This window comes from Megalops cyprinoides, chromosome 24, assembly GCF_013368585.1.
Source record: "Megalops cyprinoides isolate fMegCyp1 chromosome 24, fMegCyp1.pri, whole genome shotgun sequence".
Taxonomy (NCBI): domain Eukaryota; kingdom Metazoa; phylum Chordata; class Actinopteri; order Elopiformes; family Megalopidae; genus Megalops; species Megalops cyprinoides.
The window spans coordinates 4,141,840-4,148,489 of NC_050606.1; positions in this window are offsets into that span (position 1 = coordinate 4,141,840).

Here is a 6,650-nt window from a genome sequence, read left to right on the forward strand (position 1 = left end):
AAAAAGAAAAAATAATAATCTTTGGTAACATTGGCTTTCAGTTTTTAGGAAGTTTCAGAACAGAGCACAATGTATAATCGGTAACATTGATGGCTGCTTTACTAGTTGACAAGATAGAAGGCTTTGTGATATCCCCATTGACGATTCCGTCTGCCATTGTTGAAGCTACAAGCATTCTGATTTGCTGGCTGAACATTCTTGAAGAAGCGTGGTCTAAAAGCAAAGCACCGGGAGTCAGAGAGCAGTGGAACCTTTTGGAAGGAGGACGGAAGGATGCACGAGCTGAATATCTGGTCAGAATGGAATATCTGTGCCTGTGGGCGGGAATGGGTAAGGGATGATGCCACACTGTTAGCATAAGTCAGGGGCTGTCACTTCATACCCCCATACATTTTATCTGAGCCCTCTGAACCATACCTGAACCACACTTGAACCACAAGGCTGCTGGACCACCCCAGAGGGCCATTGGTTCGACCCCCCAGCCAAGTCATACCGAAGCCTGTAAAATGGCACTCACTGCCACTCTGTGCAAGGAATTCAGCTTTAAGTGAACGGACTGGGATTCAGAGACTGAGACAGACAAATCAGTCACATGATGCATTGATCACTCCCCCACTCCCATCCAAAGAAAGACAATAGACATTCGGAAGGCCTTACTGCAAGCCAGAATTGCATAACCAATCAATTGGGGTTTCACTGGAAAAGGGGTCAAGGATTTCAGCAATGCTTGTACGTATTTTCTTTGCCGATCAAGTGTCAACAAGTCCGCAGGTATGTCTTGCTGTCAGTAGATTGTGCTTAAAACAGAAGGTTATGGCATATCTGCTGCCCTGGTGAAACCAGATGGCCAAACTCTACAGACAAAAATCATTCTTGTTGTTCCTCACTTAATGCAATGGAGTCCATCTGTGGGGATGAGCGGACCACTTCACCAATCTCTTGTCTTGAGGAGCAGCATGGTGCAGTGGTCAGGAACACGGCCCAAAACCAAAAAAACAAACATTTGATTCCCAGGTGGACTGTTGCTGTTGTACCCTTAAATGTGTTTAACCCAAATAACCTACGTATATATACCTGTATATAACATGTAAAAAAAATGTAAGCTAAGTAGCTCACTGTGGTTAGAGGAGTTCACTAAGCACATGTATGTTTTAAGCGTGCTGTTTCTGTAAAAAAATTGTTAGGGCCCTCTGTGCTCTAGTAGATTCTTTTGTTTTTGGCTCTGTGTAGCTGTACTGGCATACTTTATAACAATGCAACCCCAGTGCGGGCTGGCAATAACAACTTTGAGAGGTGCAAGGAATGTGTTTTCGGTGATAAACTTTCCCAGAAAAGGACAGCTTGTATCTCCATCGGCACTAAGCAGTAGTGCACTAAAGCGTCTCCCTCCTCCATTTCGAAACCCTTCTGCTTCTGCCACGCTGAGGATGTTATCACCATCGGCAAAATACAAGAGAAACCATCGCTGCAAATTGGAAAAAAATTCAGAAGCATATGATTGGCTGGTTTTCTTTAAAATTGAGCATTGCAAAATTCACAATCATCAAAATGCAGTGTTTCCTTGTTTCCTGCCAGCTAGCAGCAGAAATACATCCAAACACATGCCTGATTATTCTGTTATTACTCAGCCTCGCTGATGTGGTCCACAAACTGCAATTTTGCAACAATTGGTCAGAATAAAATTGTAAATATCAATCACTGACTGTTTCTAGAAATACTGCAAGTGAATGATGTTCCAGTTAATAATATGTGCGAAGTGAATACAAGGAATCAATTATTATTTAATTGAATTAAACATAAATAATTTTAAGGTGAGTTGGACGGCAATTTAACTGGTGCAAGGCACATCCTAAGGATAAATTACAAAAATACTGCCATGTGTTTACAATAAATGTCATTTTAAAAACTGTATGGCTCAAAGGGTATTTTAATTTTCAAACAGTCCAACACTCTCCCCGCAGCCAATCTCTGCCCTCAATGGTAGAAAGCAGTATGACGCGTGACCTGGCACATTGTGTGTAATAACGAAATTTTTCCACAAGATGTCAGTGTTTTCTTTGATACTGAAAACGGCTTCTCCTCTAAGGTGCATATAGCGTTCTCTCTGCTTGACCTAACATTGATTCGATTATAAGGGCTCTATTATGATAATATGCCCGCCAATACTTCATCAGTCAATGTAATAGGATAGCTGGCAGTGAACAGGAGGACTCATCAGGCATTCCTCAGCCAATCAGAGATGCCAGGAACCCACAGAGTACCAATGATATGTGTATTCGGTGGTGGAGGCAATAATTCAAATTTGTGGTGTGTAAAGTGAGCAGAACCTGAATATACTGCAGATTGGCCTTCCTTTCACTAGACTTTGTGATTCTCTTTAAATCACATGTGCGTGTTATGTCTTATGACACTGGTCTCCCCTCTGTCAGGTTACGTCACATTATTACATTATTTAGCAGACGCTCTTATCCGGAGCGACTTACACAGGTTACGGTTTTTACATGCTATCCATTCATACAACTGGATATTTGCTGAGACAACTCTGGGTTAAGTACCTTGCCCAAGGATACAGCAGCAACACCCCAGGCGGGAACTGAACCAGCAACCATTTGGTTATGAGCCCTGCACAGTACCATAGTGCTACACTGCTGCCACACTAGCTCTGTTGTTTTGCAGCTACTGTAGTGCGTTGACCGGTCAGGTCACCCTGGGGCAGGCTGTATGTCTCACAGGATGACGTCACAGTTCAAGCAGTCAATGCCCCCACGTTACCTCTCCAAAACCGTGCTCAAATGAATCCACGCTCCTCCTCAGATTCCCGGCATTGTCACAGTCAAAACATCAAGTTAATGTGTATCTATTGCTTTTTTTTTTTTTTTTTTGCAAACAGTCTTTGAAGACTGGAAATAGGAAATTTGCTTGGACGCAGAAGGTGGTGTACAATTCCACTGAAGCCTCGTCAGCAGTTCCCCCCTGGGAACAGAGCTTTGCTTTTTTTTTCCTGTCTACACTAACATATCTATACAATCAATACATTATCTCAGTCCTTGAAAGAGTGAATAATGGCTATCTATGTATCATTCAATCTCATCCATAGTTGCTCTCTTCCAGTTTACCTTCTGCACTGTGGGCAGAATTCACTGATGTCATGCACACACGTGTTATAAATGGTGTGCAAGGAAGACACCACCATCGTATATGGCTGCCCATGACGTCTGTGATAAGGAGCAGGACTCGTAACTGAAAGGTTGCCAGTTCAATTCCCTGCTAGGGCAGTGCTATTGTACCCTTGGGCAAGGGAGACTTAACCCAGAATTGCCTGAGTAAATATCCAGCTGTATACATTAGTAACGTGTAACAAAAAAAAAAAAAAAAAACACAGTTGTAATCTATGTAAGTTGCTCTGGATAAGAGCGTCTGCTAAATGCCAATAATGTAATGGACACTGTCAGTGAACCAATGCAAATTTGGTCGCATTTTATGCAGCAGTGTTATTTCATAGTAAAAGTCACCCCAAGGTGCTACCTGTACACTCAAAGGCCGCATTTGATTTGACTGTAAACTCAAACCACGCAGGTGAATGTGAGAAGGTAACAGAACCAGAACTCATTTCCTCTCGGCACTGATGTCACCGCTGGGACATAAAGGTCCTCTCTGAAGGTTGTCACGCTCACCACATTTTGGCAGAGACTTCTGTTGTGACATGGAATGTTCCAGACCTGCAGTGCACCATGGGTAACTGGACAGCTCACCAGAAAACAGAGGTCAGATGATACCGAGCGTCTCCACCCAGCCAAGCTGTTTTTGACTTTTCATACCTTTGTTAAAAAAAAAAAAAGGTGAAGATCTTAAGTGTGAATTTCCTCGGTGAGGAGAAGACAACAGTTTTAGCACAATGCATCAGGATGCTCTGTGGCTGACAGACACATCAGGTCTGACATTACTTTGGAAAGACACTTTCCATCGTATCTAAATAAAAACATGTTTACGTGGTTGTGTGAAAAGCAGATTTTTGAACAAAACAATGAGTTGGCTGTTAGTCTCTGAGCCCCTTGGTGATTGGGGTTATCTGGCTTAATGATTTCTACGAGAAGTGCGTCTGAGTGTCTCTTGAGCTGTGGAAACTGGTGCTGAATTAGGTCACTTCCTTTCCTGTGATCAAACAGAGACCTTAAAGTGCCCAGATAACTGCTCCACCCCTTCTCCTAGCCTGTACCTACTGCAGAGAAACTGCATATGCAGATAGACTTACAGCATAAACCTGCCGGAGAAACCACAGTCTAAATACACTATTGAGGTCCCACCTGTATACATTGAAGATAAAGACTTCTTTGCACAACCTGTATATACTGCAGAGACCACCTTTTACTGCCTAAAAATGCTGGAGAGGCAACCTCTTACAGTCTGAATATACTGTTGAGAGACACCACCTTTATATGCTGAAGAGAGAGATCGCTTTGTACAGCCTGTTTATGCTACAGTGAAAGACTGCCTGTTGCAGCCTGTATATACTGTAGAGAGAAACCACCTCTTACAGCCTAAAGATACTGTAGAGAGAGACTGCCTCGTACAGTCTGTATGGACCAGAGAGAGATCACTTTTTATCGTGTTAATACCGCAGAGAGAGACTGACTCTAACAGTCTGTAAATACTGCTTCCCACAGTCTACACATACAGGAAAAAAGAGAGAGGCTACCACTTGATGGTGTGTGTTATACTGCACTTAGCGTTATGCAGCGCAGTGATATAGGTGGTGAATACTAAGGGAACGGCACAGAAAACTACATCTCCCATGAGCCCAGCCCAAACCACGCCTGAGCGAATGGAGTCCCTTTGTCCTCGGAGGGCAGCCCAGCTGCTGATGAGTCACGGCTGTGGGGTAAAGGAGTGCAACACTACAGCTGTGTCAGCATCGCAGGAACCATCACCACATCGCGCACAGCCCGGCCATTGTGTACAACAGCTGGGAGGGTAACAAAAGGCAGCTCTCACACAATCACACCTCTTGCCCTCATATTCATCATGACAGTTGGGAAAGTAAAAACTTGTGCAGATCTATGTAGTAGGAGTTCACATGTAATCTAATCTTGTCAAACTGAGGGTGAAGACCTGAATACTGAGCGGAGGTTGATATGTCCTTATGCCACTGTCTCAATGGCAGAGAGAGACGTTGCATGAACTCCCTTTAAATGGCAGATTTATTTATTTATAATCATCCCAATACAAATTTAATCCTCATCATTTAAAAGTCTACAACCAAGGTTGTGAACAAACACTGTCTTTAATAATGAAATAATAAAATAATATTAAAATAATAGCAATAAAAGACAGATTACATTTATACAGTGTCTTTCGAGGCTCTCCAAACACTTTACAATGAGGAAGCGGTACTCACCTCAACAAACAGCTCCCACCTGGGTGAGGCACGGCAGCCATTTTGAACGCTCAACAGAACGCTCAGAACGCTCAACACACATCAGCTGAGGAGGAGAGGGAGGGAATTGTCTAACCAATTAAATTTGGGGATTACTAGATGACCAAACTGAAAAAGCCTGATTGGGAATTTAGCCAGGAGTGGCATGGGATCACAGAGGGTCAGGACCTTGGTTTGACACTTCATCTGAAAAACAACATCTTCTACAGTGTAGTTTGAGTGTCATTGAACTGGGGCACTGGTCTCCTGTTAGGGACAGATGGAACACTGCCCTCTACTGGCCCATCAACAACTTCTTTTTCCCCAGATAGTCTCCCAAGTTCTAACCAGGCCCAACCTTACTCAGCTTCAGGCATGAAGAGCTGCAGGGTGATATAGCTGCTGGCATCTTGGTGTCACGCTTCATCCCATTTCATACGTACGCCAGGTTCAGTGAGCGAGCTGTCACAAATTAGAGTACCTCTTAGGCAGTGAGCCCACACAGTCCCAGAGACTCTGCAGATTGCAGTTCTGAAGCATATCCTACTGTAAACATGCTAAGGTCGACGCAGACTGGGGCCGAAACAGGCTTTTTAAGGACCAGGGTTGAGGTGGACCTTCTCACACCAGACCACGAGTTTTGTGTTGCACAGCAGAAATGGCCATTCTTTCCGAAATCACTGAAATCCGTGATTTCCAATGCGAGCGGATGACAAATAGCATAACATCCACGCTAAAATCATACAGTAAGCATACAATTTCAGCGTTAACGCCTAGAGCTACTCCCAAGGAACTCATGTCAGTGTGAACTGTTAGCGTGACTCTGCGTACGAACATGGGCTTATATATAAAATATTTACATCAATACCACATCATAACCTTAAATATAACATCAGATTTCCATGTCTAGCAGATGCCCTTGGCTATGGTCACTGGCCCATCTTCAGACTTCTGCATATTGTTCATTTACGCAGCCGGACAGGGAAGCAATTAAAGTTTAGTGCTTCACTCAAGGGTACAGTGGCAGTGTGCTGTATGCCAATCCTAAGCCTGTGGGAAAGAGACTGCATCCTCTTCCTCATAATGGGTACAGAATCTGGTTAAGCAGTACGTGTGAAGGCCCCAGATATCACTATTCCAGGGATGACTGTACCAGCTAACGTTCTTATAATACAATTACGTTCACCAAACTAAAATAAAATATAAAATATGTTCAGTCAGCTGACCTATTTACTGA